This window comes from Dasypus novemcinctus, chromosome 13, assembly GCF_030445035.2.
Source record: "Dasypus novemcinctus isolate mDasNov1 chromosome 13, mDasNov1.1.hap2, whole genome shotgun sequence".
NCBI classification, from domain to species: Eukaryota; Metazoa; Chordata; class Mammalia; order Cingulata; family Dasypodidae; genus Dasypus; species Dasypus novemcinctus.
This window is the reverse complement of record NC_080685.1, coordinates 15338899-15354422: the sequence shown is the minus strand read 5'-3', so window position 1 is coordinate 15354422 and position 15524 is coordinate 15338899. Positions and strand designations below refer to the sequence as shown.

Below are 15524 nucleotides of genomic sequence, written 5' to 3'. Positions count from 1 at the left end.
CCATCCCGCCTCCAGGGGAATGTGTGGGCCAGAGGAGCTCCCCTGGGAAAGAGGACCCGGGGAGGTGGCGGGAGGCAGGGGGCTGAGCCAGATGAGCTCAGTCCCCGGGGCGAGACCCTGCGCTAAGCCGCCCTCTGCCTCAGAGCTTTGTCGCCAGCCCGGTCCTCCTCCAGGGGGCTGAGGAGCTGCCCTGGGCCAGGGCCACGGGCAGGGCTAGCCCAGGGCCAGGCAGGAGGCCACCCCGGAGCCAGCAGCAGTGATGGACTGTGATGGAGCAAAGGAAACCCAGGTTCTAGAAAAGTCTCCCAAGGGACATCGAAATAGGCCCCCTGGTCTCAACCAGGACCAGCCCGGGCCGGGCCCACCCAGCGGGAGGGAAACGTGCGGGCGTGTGGGTGGCTGCCAGGCGGGTGAAGCGGTGCCTGGGTGCCTGGGCCGACGGGAGGTGACCTCAGGCGTCTTTCCCGCCTTTAACCGATCTATCCACCCACCACTGGGCCTGGTGTTTTCAAAGCGCGGCGGGTTTGTCTGTCACAGGAGGATCTTCGCATCCCCCCCCGTGGGGAAGGACCCTGCCCGCTCCCAGAGGAGAGCCAGGGGTTAAATCTGTGAACTGTCAGTGTCAGGCAAACAGAAATAAATAAAATAAATAAAAGGAAACCACATTCTCCCTGAATGAAGGAAGAAGCCGGAAGAAGGGTGGTTGTATTTTTCCCTTTCCTTTTTTTTAAAAACATGAATAAGGTCCTCAATCTGTTTGAGATTATTTAGTAAGGGCCATGGGTGACTAACTAATAGATCATCCATGAAGTAACGACCTTCTTCCGACGGTCCCTCCCACCTGCGGAGGGCAGAGCGAGCGGGCCAGGCCTCGTGGGGCCCTTTTGTTTAGTTAACCACGAACAATTCATAAAATTCCAGATCCCTGCACGGTAAGTCCGGTTCTCTGAATGTTATTAGAAAATCCTATTTCTAGTCTGTTATGAAACAGAGGTTTTGATGTGCTGCCAGGGTTATGGGGAACTCTGGAAACAGAACACTTGCTGCTCTGAAAAGCCGAGGCCTGGGTGGGTGTTACATAAAGCTTTCTAGCAGCTCAGGTTTATCACAGAACGGGAGGCTGCAGTGGAAGCGCGCGCACACACACGCGCGCACTAGTTAAGGCAATGCGTGAGCCAACCCACTATCCCCTTTTGCTCTGAGATCAGCCTCGGAGGAGTCATTTTAACCCATGATGGACCGGCAGCCCGGTGGGCTCCGGGTGGCTGCTGGTTCAGGCCACAAATGCTTGGAAAGTTGGACAGCAGAGAGCAAGGGCACCTTGGCCCAGACCTCGCAGAAGGCAAAGCAACTCGTTGTGCCCTGTGCTAATTGCTGATTGAAATTCACATCAACACCTCTTCTCTCCCTGCCTTTGGCTGCTCCCGGCTTCCCTGAGCACTGCGGTGCAAAAGGAATTAAAGGCCACATCGCCAAATCCCTGCCAAGTGAGACGCATCTCGCAGTGCGATGATGTGTCTGCAGTAAATGGATAAGAATCTCATTTCCCAACTCTTGGGTCCAAAATTTTGCAGACTAGAATCAGGCCATTCTTTGGGTGATGGTTGCCAGCTTGTATGGAACCTGAAAAGCATGAGTCCCAGTCCGTTGTTTTAAGCTTCCTAGGGCTGGGGTGGGGTGAGAGGGGTGACCTGGAAGGAGAAACCATTGCTAAGTCCCATTCTGAAGCTGTAAATCAAGGCCACAGGCCCTCACGGCCTGCTCACACATGAGAGCCCAAAGCGCGGTGTCACAGAGAGGAAGAGAAAGAGGGCCAGCCGTGAGAAGGCGTCCCCCGCGTCGGGCTGGGTCGGGGTGGAAAATGGTGGCGACGAAACTATGAGCCGAGGGAGGAAAGGCAGCTGGGGAGAAGAGAGTCCCTGGAGAAGCCCACCCAGGGATCTGAATCTTCTCCCTGCAATTCCATGGGATCCAAGGCTCACTTCATTTGCCTTCCAGGGAGAGGAGAATCAGCAGATTTGAGAAGGAAAAGAAATCCTCGAGCCCCTGTCCGTGGGCCGGCAACCATCTCGTTGGTGGATCACCTTTCCTTACATATATCAGGTTACCCCAAATCTAGAGGGTCCACACTGCCAGTCCCTCTTTGGGAGAAAAAAAGGCAATGGGGAAAGGGGGCAAAATGCCACTCATTTGCCCAAAAAAATTAATTTAAAAATTTTGTAAAAAAAAACCACACACGCACACAAATAAACCAACCAAAAAAACACCCCCATGAGATTCTGGTTGGTTCAAAAGAAGGCAGTGCTTGAGAAGTCCCCAGAAATCCAGAAAAGAATTTTGCACTGACATGCCTTTTAGAAACTTCCATTAAAAGGGAAAATAAATAAAGCAACGGAGAGCGCTTTCAGAGAAGGCACCCGCCTGCCCGGCCAGGGCAGTGGCATTCAGCCAGAGTCCCTCGTACCAGTAGATCTTATTACACCCATTTAATAAAAAGAAGAAGGGGGAACCCGCGGCCGAGGTTCCCCCCAAGGCTCCCCGCTCCCAGGCAGGTGGAGGGCTCCTGCTGGCCGGCTTCTGGTGGTGGAAAGCTGGCCGCCGCCAGCAGGGCCATAGTGAGCCCATTTCAATTGAAACGAGATCAATACTGTTCATTTTTCTCTTGCTGCCTCCCAAGTGATTCATGAATCCGAAAACTAGTTCATGAATCAGAGCGGGGTGGGGCGCTGGGCTGGGGGCGGGGGCCAGGGAACAGCGGTGCAGTGGGCAAACCCAGATTCCTGCCATGGACCCAGCCATTAGTTGCATAACGCGCCGGGGCTGCTGGTTGAAACCCGTCCTTTAGGAAGCAGCCCTCGGCTTCTACTTCTTCAACTGTTTTTCCTTCTCGATCGTGTCTGTCTGTCTCTGCGGGCATCTTTCTGCCCCTTGTGCTTGTAGATGGGGGAGACCTCCCCCGGGCCCGAGGCAGGCCTGTGAGTGTGTGTCCGATGCTCTTTGTGCACGGTGTGTGTGTGTGCGCGGAGCCGCCGTGGGCTCCTCGGCGCTGCATGGGGGCCAGGCTGGCGTCTCGGCGGAGCTCTGTAAGGAAGCACATGACGAGGGCAGTTGGAAACCACAGCTCTGTGAGTGCCGATTACAGCCTCCGAAGGAAAATGAGATTTCTATCTCACAGGAATTCAGTTATAAAAATAAAAGACAGCGTCTGGCTTGATTCAGCTAAATGCACGAGCACCGGGGTGGTTTTAATTTAACAGAGAAAGCTGGACAAGAAAAATGACCTAAAACATTGCCTTTAAAGAAAGGCAGAGGCGAGGGGTGGGGGGGGGTTGGCTACAGGAAGGAAGGGGGAGTGGGGATGTGTGTGTGTGTGTGTGAGAGAGTAATGGAAGAGAAAGGAGGAAGCAAGAGAGGTGGAGAGAGAGAGAGAAAATCACCCTGCTGGCAAATGAATGCAGCAGGGATGATGTCATTGGAACAGTTGGAGGAGAGAGGAGAAAAACATCTCAGAGCTGTGCTAATCCTGTTTGCTACCCTGAAGGGAGTGGAAGGCGGCCAAGGCAGGGAGTTCTGGGAAACCATATAAGGGTGCCAAGCCAGCTTGGCCGCCAACATTAGGAACTGACATCTTTGTTCTTTGTAACTTGGCTGCCGGCCAGAGGCCTCATTTCGGCTGTGCGGCATGATTACACTGGACGGCTGCCAGCCCTGCTCTGAGAACTCCTTTTCTTCTCCCCGAGCTTTTTTTTTTTCCTTTCCTCTTTCCCCTTGCCAAACATGCAGCAGTTACCATGGCAGTCGAAAGTAAAGTTTAAAAAAAAACACACAACACAACAAAATAGAGGGGCACGCCTTTATCCAGATGTGCCCCATGAGCGGAGAGAACAGGCAGCTAACCTATGAATCAGGCATTTTCCTCCCAAAGAAAAACACTGCAGCACGAGCTGTCAGGCTAGGAGAGGTGACTCAAGGATACAAAAGAAGCGCTCTCAGCAGAGGTGGCCCCCGCGCACCCCAAGATGTTGACAGAGACGGCCGGGGAAAGGGCTGGGGCCGAGGGCTTGTTTTCTTGGCTTTCTCGGTCTCTCTCCTCTCTCTCTTCCTGAGGCATTGTGGAGTACGTCATGTGAAATGGAAAATGTCACGATTTCCACTGGGAATGTGTCCACGGTTTGGAAAGAGCTCCAGAAACCCAGGTCCATAAAGCATTAAAGGGAGAAGGGGGTGAGAGGCATAGAGGAGGAAGGAAAGGAGGGGAGAAGAGACAGGAGGTCCCAGTGGCACGGTGACACCCAGGGAGCAAGAGCAGCCCGAGGCTGTGGTAGACACGGCTCTGTTGGGTGCTGGAGCCCAGCCGAGAGTGATCTGTGGGTCCCGGGCCGTGCTGGACACGCAGTGGCCCCCGGGGCGCAGACCTGGGAGCAGCTGGAGCTGGACTGGCCACCAGGGCCCTTTATCTAGAGGGGCGTGGCTGCTTGTCCCCCACTCGGAGGAGCACCTGGCCCTTTCCCTCGACCAGGGGACGCTCGGCGAGGAGTCCGGCGCCCCGCGGTTGGGAGTTCAGTCTACTATTTTTAATCGGGTGTGTTTTTCACCTGCCTGGAAAGTGGAACAACTCCTGGGAGGGGACAAGACATGATCAAAGGCAAATCTCCAGGCAGATGGTTGGCGCGTTTCCGAGGCAAAGGTTACTTAGAAGTGGAGGTTCCGCTGCCAACTTTCCCCCGCTGCAGAATCTGACACTCCTCGCCCCCAGGGTTCAGCGAGCTTCTCGGAAGGGCCCCTTCTGATTCTAGAAGTCGTCGGGGCAGGGCCTGAGCCGTTTCCCTGTAGCTGGAAGATGGAAAGGCCGGAGCAGGGGTTTTTACCCTACGGCCTGGGGCGGCTTCCCTGTAAAACAAATTGGTTAATTGTTACCTTCGGACTGGCCACAAGGGCCTTCTTTGCCTTTCAAGAGTCTGTGTCCTGGCCTCACTTCTCCAGGGTAGAATTGGAGATGCCCAGAGGGACACGGATCAAGGTCGTGGAGGCGAGCGTTGGCAAGAGGGCTACCGATCCCAGAGGGCCCCGCTTCCGCCCTTCCCCGCGTTGTCACAGGCCAGGCCGCCTCTCCCAGGAGGTGTTCCCAGCTGACCGTGCTTACTCACCTGGCTCAACCAAATGGGCCCCCACAGCGGCCGGTGGTGGTTGGCACCGTGTGGGGATGTACCTGAGGCAGAGTCCTGCTCTCTGTAGAGGCCCAGCGTCCCCTCAGGGGACAGTTACCTGTCCCCCTGTGCCAAGTAGAATACCCGGCACAGCTCTGCCTCCCAGGCCCCCACAGTCCCCCTCCCTCACGTGCTGAGGAGACGCCTGTGGAGAGCTGGTGTGAGGAGGTGAAGGGAGAATCACCTCCAGCTCTCACCCACAGGCTTGGAGTCCATGATGGCCGGAGGGAGACACGCTTTTGCCTCAGGTGAGGGAGAGAGGGGAAATAAAATCACACTACAAGGCAGAACTGATTCAAAGACAAACTTGTGTTTCTTGAGAGTTAGGACAGGAAAGGAGGGCTTGGGTTTGGGAGTGGAACCCCGCAGTTGTTGTCCCCTCTCCTTAGCTGGTGGCTCCCACCTCAGAGAGAAGACCAACCTTCCGGAATCTTCTGGAACAGCTACCTGATGTGAGGGAGGTTTATCGGATTTGGAGCTGCTGTTCCGTTCAGGGCCTAGTCCTCTGAACTGACTTGAAGTGAAGGACGCACTCGCCGGTGAAGCTCTAGAAGCGACACTAGTCACACGGCCTTGTTTCCATTTTGGCACACTGCAGAGCCCGCGTCACCAGACATGGGATCCTCTGGACAGCCTCCCGTCCCCTGTGTTCCCACCCCGTCTCCCAGGTATTGCCTGGAAAACCAGACTCTAGGCCTGTCATTCCCACCTCAGTTGAGGGTAGAAACGTGAATTCCAGCCCATATTTTCAGGGGCTCTGTCCCTCCCACATCTGTAAGTGGAGAAGGCCGAGCAGTGGGGGGAACAGCCTGTTTCTTCCGGGGGTGGGTGCAGGGGGAGGCCAGGGCAGCTCCCATGATCTCATCCAGCGAGCAACCTGGCCTCCAGAGGGGAATTTAGTTCCCCAGGGGCAACTTTCTCCTCAGGATCCGCGAATTTGCTGTCGCTTGTATGAAGCCTCGCTGACACCTTCACCCAGGCTTCCTGTTAGGTTTGTCAGGGAGACGCAAGGGAGCATCCTGGGGGAGTTTTCCTTCAGGGAAGCCAAGAGAGAGCAAAAACAGATCTGTCCAGGGAAGGGGTGGGGTGGGAGTTGAGGGGGTGGGTTAAATGCATTCCCAGCCGCGGAGACCCACTGCAGGAACACTTTTTGCCAACAGGTTCCCTGCTCAAGTTCTCCTGCAATCTTTCATTTCTGGGGCTGGCTGTTCCCCCTCATTAAGAAGCCCAATTTAATTTCTTGCTTCACCTGCATGGTAAAAATAATTACGCACAGACATTAAGCCTGCACTAAAAATCAATGTACAGAGAGATTCCGCCTCGCCTTTAGTCATCCTGAGCTTTCGCGGCCATAAATAGAAAGCATTGAAAACACTTCTCTTTGTAGACAAATGAAACGCGGGGGTCGTTCCTGGGCTTGAAGCTGGAGCAGCCTTCGTGTATTAGCGCAAGACGAGGATCAGAAATTAACGGGCGGCTCCAACATCGATTTCAGGGGGCGAGCCCCTCTCACGGCGCAGGATGCCAGGGGCCGCCACACTAAACCCCTCTGACTTCAGGTGGGTGCTGCTGCTGCGTTCAGGACACACGTGGGCTCGTCTTCATGCCCTGAAGCCCACTCCTGAACCAGAGAGGGCAGGTGGAGAGAGCCCGGTTTAGGCCCTGCCGTCCCCAGTTCCCCGGGTTCCCTCCAGCGGGGCAGTCACCGACGCCCTGGCTGGAATCCATCGGCCTTGCTGCTTTAATAGGGGCCACTGGAATGGGGCGGGAAAGACTGTGCCCATTTTCAGAAATACCTTCGTAGCTGCCCCCGGATGGGTCTGGAGAGCTGCAAGACTGTCCAAGTGGTGGGAATTCCTTGCCCTCTCCGTGCCCACGGGGGAGTTCTGGGGCCGGCAAGGTCAGCTGGGGCTTAAGACTCCTGCTCCTGCTGTTTCCAGCAGGGGTGACTGGAAACACTGCAATTTAGCCCATCATTTTGGAGGAATTTTAAAGAGTGTGGGGGTGCTTGCACTCAGGTTGCAATGCTCATGATACCTACGGCAAACCTTGCACCTGCCTGTGGCAGGCGGTCACGAGGTGAATTATCCGCCGCGCGCGATGGATCCTTTGGGAGTCGTATTTACGATTTTACCACCTAGACGCCTTTGGGATTAGTCAATCGCCAGAGGAAGAACTCCAGCTCCTGTAGCACAAGGCCCCTTGCACACGCGTCCCATCAGGCGACTCTGGCAACATCCTGGGAGTTCACGGGGACAGTTGTCATCATCCCACTTTGCAGACGAGGGCTGGTCATTCGGATTGACTTGACCGAGGCCCTAGAGTTAACCCACGGCAGTGGTGGGCCTAGAACCCCAGGCTCCAGAGTTTTCTTGCAGGGCAGCTGCCTCACTTCCTTCCACGTCCCTGGAGGACGACCTCTGAGGTGGGCCAGTGTAGAGACCTGCAGGGGCCACCCAAAAACCTTCCAGCTCTTGGCTCCTTCCCTGAAAAAGCCCACCAGGAAATGCCAGTAGAAAAATCGCACGTGACCACAGCTGCGCAGTGATTTTAAATTGCTTCTTGGCCTTTTGTGTGGACTCAGGAGAGGGTCTTTTAACCTCAGGAGTGTTCTTTCTCGCCACAGAGGGAGTCCTGTTGCCTAAATCTCTATTGATGCCACGGCACAGAACTCTCAGCCACCTTTTTGCAAACAACCTGAGTATACAGCACTCCCTTAGGGTTAGACCAGGAGAGAAGAGGTGATGTTTCCATCACCTGTCTGCAGACGGGAGTCCCAGGGCTCTAGAGGCCCAGCTGAAGGGTGTCTACATGAGCCTCCGGGAGGTTTCAGAGCTGCTGTTTGGCCCCAGGATCCCGCTGCTCTTCTCCAGTCCCTGAATGAACCCACTTCTGGATTGCCTCCATTTCCCCATTTTGGTGGATGACAACTCCCATCTCCAAGACATTTGACCATTCCACATTCAGGCGACAGCTAGGGGAAGATCAACTTTAAAAATAACTAATAGCGTATGGCAATACATGGCAATGCTGAGTGCAGAATGAAGACGGCAGAGGCGGCCGCATTCAGGCGAGGCAAAACGTATTAACTGCTAAAGAACGCACCCTTCTCTCTCAAAGCCGGCCTTACAGGGCCGAGCGCTTAGTCTACCCACATAGTGCACGTATTTGCCGAGATGAATCAAGCGCTGCACACCTGCCTTGTTTTCTAACGGGCTGCCTCAATGTGTCTTGCTCCCCCAGCCAGTGTGTGAGCCCTTTGAGGGCAGGGACTGCATCCTGGGTCCTCCGTGGAAGCTGGCAAGGCATAAAGCCTGCTTGGAAGGACCTAGAACTGTGTGCTCCACGAGTGACTGTCAGGAGAAGGGATGTGACCCCAAAAGGCAAGCAGTCCAGCTGCGCCGTCTCGACTCAGGAAATCTGAGAAGGGGCTTCAAACTCAGGCTCCTTAGACAAATCCAACTTAGCCGTAAAGGTAGCTGCAGTGCAGGTGGTCCCAGGGCCACGCGGACCCCAGCGCTTGTGATCCCAGGGCCATCCACCATTCCGGTGAGGAGCAGACCGGAAAACAATCCATTCAGTCATGCCGTTTAGTTGTGGTCCAAGTCTTGAGCATTTAATTCTGCTAACTGTAGCTTTTATAGCAGCAGTGTGCACATTTACATCATTTTATGTGCAATAATAGTAGAGAAGATTATTTTGTGTGTGTGTGTTTTTTAAGATAATGGGAAAATGTCTCTTGTATTCAGCCAGAACGTATCCTTGTGGCCAGTATAGATTTTTAGCCAAATGATACTGTATATAATCAGGAAAAGGCAAACATGTATATTATCTCCGTCTCCTCGTAAACTGCATGAGATAACATAAAACTGCCGGAAATATCAAGTAAAAACAATGAAAGCAGTCCATTCAGCCCCTGGCATGCCCTCCTCCAGCCTGCCCCAGGAAAACCTAGGATTTCTGAGGATGGGGTCATACTTTAGGTCATACTTGAGGCTGTGAAATACACCACTTTACTGCTGCACTGTCGTGTGCAGCGAGCCCAAGCTCCTGTTTCCAAAGCCATACCTGACCTTAGCCCCTGTGTTGTATCTGCTGAAGTTTAGGTCAGGCAGGTGAAATGGTGCCAAAGAAAGTCACAGTTGGCCTTTAGCTGCGGGGATGTTTTCAATGCAGGCACAGGTATTGAACAGTCACTATGCACAAAGCCTCATGGAGGGGATGTCACCTCAGGGAGGTTACGGCTGAGAGAGGGCTGAGAAGCAGGAATGAATCCATCTGCCCAGTTTCTTTGGGAAAATTCCAATGTGTAAATATGACACTTTGGTTAAAGGAGAACTGTGCCTAGTCACCAAGCTGGGATCCCTGCCTCAGAACCGCCAGGTACAGGTGTTCAGGGCTGTAGTCCTTATGAGTGACACACATACTCCCTCCCTCACTGCCCCGAGATGTTTATCGCACGACCTGCACAACCGTACATGGCAGCCCTGCCCGGTCTGCCCCAGGACAGACCCCTCTCCTCCCGAGGCTTGGCTTCTCCCAGGGGTCGTGGCGTCGCGAGAAAGGGTTTCTCTGCAGCACACTAGAGGCAGCTGCTCCGGCTTTCTGGGAACAAGCAAATGTTACATTTTAGGTCATACTTGAGGCTGTTTACAGAGGTTTGTGGATTAGCCAGCATGAGATCAGGGGCCTGGATCCCCACCCTGTAGACAAAAGAGAGTGAACTTCTGAATGAGGACCGGTCACTCTGGAGCTGGACCAGGGCTCAGCCAACCACAGGCCCCAGGGAGTGCCCTGCCCAGCCTCATGGAGCCCAGGGACTTCCCAGCAAGCTGGAGACGAATAGGCCCTGCAGAGAAGAGCAAGGAAAGTCTGTGTATCTTTATAATGCAGAGAAGAAACGCAAGAGATCAGGGACAGATGACTGCCTGGAGGAGGGAAATAATAACAACACGGAGACTCGCACTGTGCATGCTTTATAATTTTCAAAATGCTCTCATAGCTATTATCTCAATTGAGGGAAAGGACACATTTTCACCACATGCCGTTCCTGATGTTCAAAATCAAACCACCAGAAACATGAAGATAAAACAAAAGGAACCACCAGGAGAAAAAAAAAAAAAGAGCCTCAATCCACCCTCCTGTTTTTCAAATCAGACAAAGCTCTGGCAAAGGGTAACAACGAAGACAAGGCTGTGTCCCAGGAATCCTCTGATGCTTTCATTGATCTGATTCTTTCACCATCAAAGGGGAATTCAGTTATATCAGTGGAAGCGGGGAGTGGGTGGGGACACCTAAAAAGAACAAGAGAGACTAGTAAAAGCTATTACCATATTTCCCTGGCACCGAGTCATGCTTTGCAATGACCCAGGCATGCAGCCCACACGGAGGACGAATAAGGAAAATCCAGCCACCATCCTTCCTGGCATCCTCACTGGTGATAAATGCAGGAAGTGGTCTATTTGTATGTATTTACATCAACATGATTCATTAGAATTCACAAAAATGTTTGAAAGCCCTGCTGGTAATTAGAATAAAACAATCATGAAGTTAGAAAACAGCAAGGTAGAGGATAATTTCAACATTTAAACGGGAAAACATTCTTTTCTTGCATCTCAAGGTGGTGGAGCGCGTAAAGCAGCCGGGGCTCCCCCGGGCTCCCCGAGCAGGGAGGCGCTGCATGCCCTTGGCGGAGAGGAGGTAGCTGATGGTGCCTGCCCGGCCCTCCTCCAGCTGTGGGATACAGCCGTGGACACAGACAGCACCTGCCCTCAGGGAGCTCACCATCCAGGTGGGGGAGGCCCAGGCCAAGTTAAAAACACTAAATAAACCAGAAAAGGAGCACTGATAAATGCTCCGCAGAGAGCCAAGCTGAAGCTTGGGACAAACGGGGAGCCGGCCATGCAAGCTCAAGAACTGCGTGCCAGGAGGAGGGGACAGCTGGTTCAAGTCCTGGGGCAGGAGGGGACCTGGGTGAGGGTCAGTGTGGCTGGGGGGGGGGGCAGAGCGATGGGCCATGAGTAGGAAGAGAGGGCTGAAGTCTGCAGGACTCCATGTGCCAGGGCGGGGCTTTCAAGATACTGTCCACAAATACTGGGGAACATTCAAAGGCTTTAGGAAGTGCAATGGCAGGCCTGGTTTACATTTTTTAAACTTCACACAGTTGCATGGAGGTGTCTAAGGGAGCCCAAGGGGAAGCAGAGGGGCTGGCTAAGAGGTGCTAGTTGTTGCCAGCGCGAGAGAGGGCCCTAACAGGGGCCTCTGCCAGGGCCCCGGATCATGAAACTTGGGAAGCAGGAAACTCAGCTGCTCCTGGCACACTCCCCCTCATGCCGGCCCTTGCATGCGCCCCGGCTGCAGGGCTTGATAAAATCCAGTCGAAGGCAGAGCTGCTATATGGGAAAGATCACAGTTAAGACCTGGGTTCAAGTCCCGTCTTAGCCAGTTTCCAACTCTGTGGCCCTGGCCAGGTGGCTGAATTCCCCTGACCCCTAGTTTCCTCGTTAATAAAAGGAGGCCCGGGGGTATATGGGGACCTCATATTTTTTTAATGTAACATTTAAATAATAAATAAAGAGAAAAAAAAAAACAATGGAGCAAGGTCAAAAGCTAAAAAAAAAGGAGGCCCATGATCACCACACAGGGGTAAGCTGACAGGTTGAAATCACCTAGCACACAGCCCGGCACATAGTAGGTATTGGGGATCCGGACCCCACAAGAGGCATGTTTAGGTCCCAACTCCTAGCCCTGGGATATGAAGATGGTTTTAGTTGAGGAAAGGCCAAATGAATGCAGGTGAGCTTAAACCAGCCTGGCCCAAGTCCTTAGAAGGAAGGGAAGTTAGACCCAGGGGGAGAGAAGCCCCGGAAGAAGCAAGAAGCTGGAAGCCGGTGGAACCTGCGCGAGAAGGAAGATGCCGTCGTGTGCCTTGCCATGTGAGCATGGCGAGGCGAGGACCGATGGTCACCAGCAGCCAGCCCCAGAGCATCACGGTCTTTGGGGAGAATGCACCGCCTTGCTGGCACCTCGATTTTGGGGTTCTCCTATACTCAAAACTGTGAGCCAATAAATTCCTGTTGTTTAAGCCAAACCACTGTGTGTAGATGTTTTAGCAGCCGGGAAATTAAAACAGCAGGTAGTCAAAATAGTGTCCCGTGTTCATGGTGCAGTGTGGTGGCCGGAGTGCATTCATTCAACAGGCATTGGCTGAGGGCCTCATCTGTGTCAAGTCCTGCTCTAGATGCGTGGGACACATCAGCTAACAAAAGAAACAAATAAACTGGTCCGTGGAGCTTATATACTAGGGGGGTAGACACATAAAGCAGTAAACTTTTTCAAAAAAGAAAAATAGTTAAATGGTGGTAAGTACTATAGGAAAAAAAAACAGGTAAAGGAATGGGGAGAGCTGAGGAGGGGTGGGGCAAAAGTCCAGCCTTTAAGAGGGTGGTCAGAGCAGGCTTCCGGGGACGGTGGATGGTGGAGAAAGAAGGGAAAGAGCAAGCCTCGGGCAGCTCTGGGGGAGAGTGCGGCAGACAGGAGCAGACCAGCGCAGAGGCCCGAGGCCGCCAGCTCCTGAGCCGTGTGGGGCCGTGGGGATGTGGGGCTGCAGGGCCGGAGAGAAGGGGTGTGGGGGAAGAGGAAAGCAGAAGATGACTTCGTGGGCCCCAGAAAAAATCAGGTTCTTAAACTAATCCACTCCCGTGGGGGCGGGGCCTTCGGATTGGAACGTGTCCGGGAGGCGTGACCCACATTGGGTCTCCGCCCTCTTGCTGGGTCTTCCACAACAGAACAGAAAGCAGAAACACAGAGAGAGAGGATGCCGCCATTTTGACCCTGCGGCCTGTGAGAGGATGGCGGAGGTGGCCACCATCTTGCCGCGGCAGGGTCTGCCAGCAGGCGACGTTGGTGTGCCAGCATCTCTGATGGTGCCTTGATTTGGGCGTTTCGCGGTCTCAGAACTGTCTGCTTTTACCCCAAATAAATTCCCTTTATAAAAGCCAACTCACTTCTGGCACTTTTGCCTTGGCAGCCTGTGACCAACTAAGAGAGGAGGTGACGGGGCCCAGGGGAGAGAAGGGGCGGGGTCCTGGGTGCCAAGGGCTTTCAAGGCCAGTGCAAGGGCTTGGTGGGCCCCGCCGAGGAAGATGGGAGCCGTGGAAAGCATTTGAGCAGCGACGGGACCCAATTCAGGGGGCACCTGGATCACTCTTGCTGCTGTGTTGAGACGAGGCCAAGAGGCAAGGGTGCCAGGCCAGAGAAGAGATGACTGCGGCCGCTCCTGGGTGGGAGCATGACGGCTCAGGTCAGGGAGGCAGGGAAGGCGGCGGGAGACGACTTAACAGAACGAGCACAGAATACTTATCAGACATTATTTTCAAAGGTGGACCCGGCATTGGAGAGTCACTTCTCTTTAAATGGCTCCCAGGAAAGAAACACCCTGCCAGCGCCTTCCTCGCCCTCATCCCGGGATGTGCCACCTGCTCATTTCTCGCCCTCCTGGTCCCCAGACCTCCCTGCTCCTGGGCCCTGACTCCCACCTGCCCACCCAGCTCCACACACAGACCCCTCCGCTGTCTTCTGACCCTCGACCCCTTTTCCTGGCTTCCGCTCCCACGTCTCTCCCTCAGCGCTGTAGCTCTGGGCAGAACTTGCAGCCAGAACCTTCCTGCTCGCCTCGACCCCGAGTCTCAAATGCCGGGCACTGTCCTCACCGGCACATCTCACCCGGCCTGGCCTGACTGCTGGGCAGCCCCGGTGGACCAGGGAGCGCCAGGCCGGGAGCCCAGGTGAGCCAAGGAAGGAGGAGGGAGACGTGCCAGGGAAAGGGGGCAGGGAGGGCAGGCAATAGAAGAGCCAGGCTCCTTCCCTGACGGGCTGCTGGGGCAGTGGTTTTTACCTTCTCTGGGACAGAAGAGTGGTCAGAACAGTCACAGCCACAAATACTGCCACTTCTTGAGTAATAACAGCGTCGCATCTGTCCTCTACCAGACACGGCCATGCAGTTTGCACCCCTGGTCTTGTTTAGGCCTCACAGCAACTGTGAGAGGTGGGGAATGTCCCCGTTTAACGCAGGAGGCAACAGGCCCTCGAATGGGTTTAGGAGCACGTCAGGGTGACGCAGCTAAGGCACAGACAGAGATCCCATCCCAGGCCCGACTCAGCAGAGCCTGAACCCCCCCGTCACCGCACCCCATCAAACGGCCCCCGCCCCCTGCAGTTTGGACACGGTGGGAATACGTTAGAGGTTCTGGGCTTCCTTTCTGGAGGTTGGGGAGGGGGAAGCCAGCCTCAGGCCTGGCCTGGCCCAGAGCTCAGCCCGGGTGCTCGCCCGCTCCGGGGACGTGCTTGACGTAGTGTGCCTCTACGTCTTTTCTGGAAGCAGCGGTCCCGACTGTTTCCCTCAGAGTCTAAGCAAGTCGGGGGAGGGACTGACTGCCCATTTCTTCTTTTTGGCTCCGCAGCTTCTCGTTCGATGTCCCATTTTCAGGGAACACTCAATGAAAGTTATTGACTGGCTGACTCAGGCCCTGTCTGCCCACAGGAGCCATTTTGAGCGGCTTTGACTAAACCACGGATGGAATCCGTTAAAGCGGAATAAGCAGTTTGGTGGATTCTCTTCTCCCTCCCACCCCTTCTCCAACCAGCCGCGTCGAGAAGGCGCAGCCTGCGCCCCTGGCCCGTGGCTCTCCCTCAAGAATGAGGACAAGCCGCTTCCAAGGGCGCCGGCCCCTCCGAGAGGAGCCAGTGCTCTCTCCACTGTCTGTATCCTCAGGACAAAGCCGCCTCGTGAATCTGCCCAGGGAGCCTGGTTTTCCAAGCGAGCCTGTGGCTGTTGTTTTCCCGCCACGACTGCCATCTTCTAGCTCTCTGCGAGCAGCCTTCACCTGACGAATTTTACGGAGCCTTCCTCCATGCCAGGTAGGGAAGGAATGAACTCAACCTGGCTTTCCTAGTCCCTTTTTTGTCATTCTGGGGAACGACAGGGGAGGAAGGTAAATCTTGAAATAAGGAAGAGGTCTGTGATTACTCAGGGATTTATTTACTTAGTCCACACATGGTAATTGGACAAAATTGAGACTTGCATTCATAAAGTAAATTGAATACCAAGGGGGTTGGGATGCTTTCACTGAGTCACACTGACTAACTCCTGAAACCAAGCTTTTTAGGAATCAATATTTAAAAAGAGGGAAGCAGATTTGGCTCACCTGATAGAGTGTCCACCTACCACGTGGGAGGTCCAGGGTTCAAATCCAGGGCCTCCTGACCCGTGTGGAGCTGGCCCATGCGCAGTGCTGATGCGTGCAAGGAGTGCCAGCC

The 15524-nt window shown here is 54.4% G+C and overlaps 1 long non-coding RNA gene across 1 annotated transcript; it reads right to left on the bottom strand.

Moving 5' to 3' along the window:
• Positions 1-376: 376 nt before the first annotated feature.
• LOC131280857 (uncharacterized) lies at positions 377-5100 on the bottom strand. Its single transcript, XR_009188507.2, has 2 exons — positions 4918-5100; positions 377-4833 (listed from the first exon to the last, which is right to left on the bottom strand). It is a non-coding gene; the product is annotated as an uncharacterized lncRNA (long non-coding RNA).
• Between the last annotated feature and the right edge of the window lie 10424 nt (positions 5101-15524).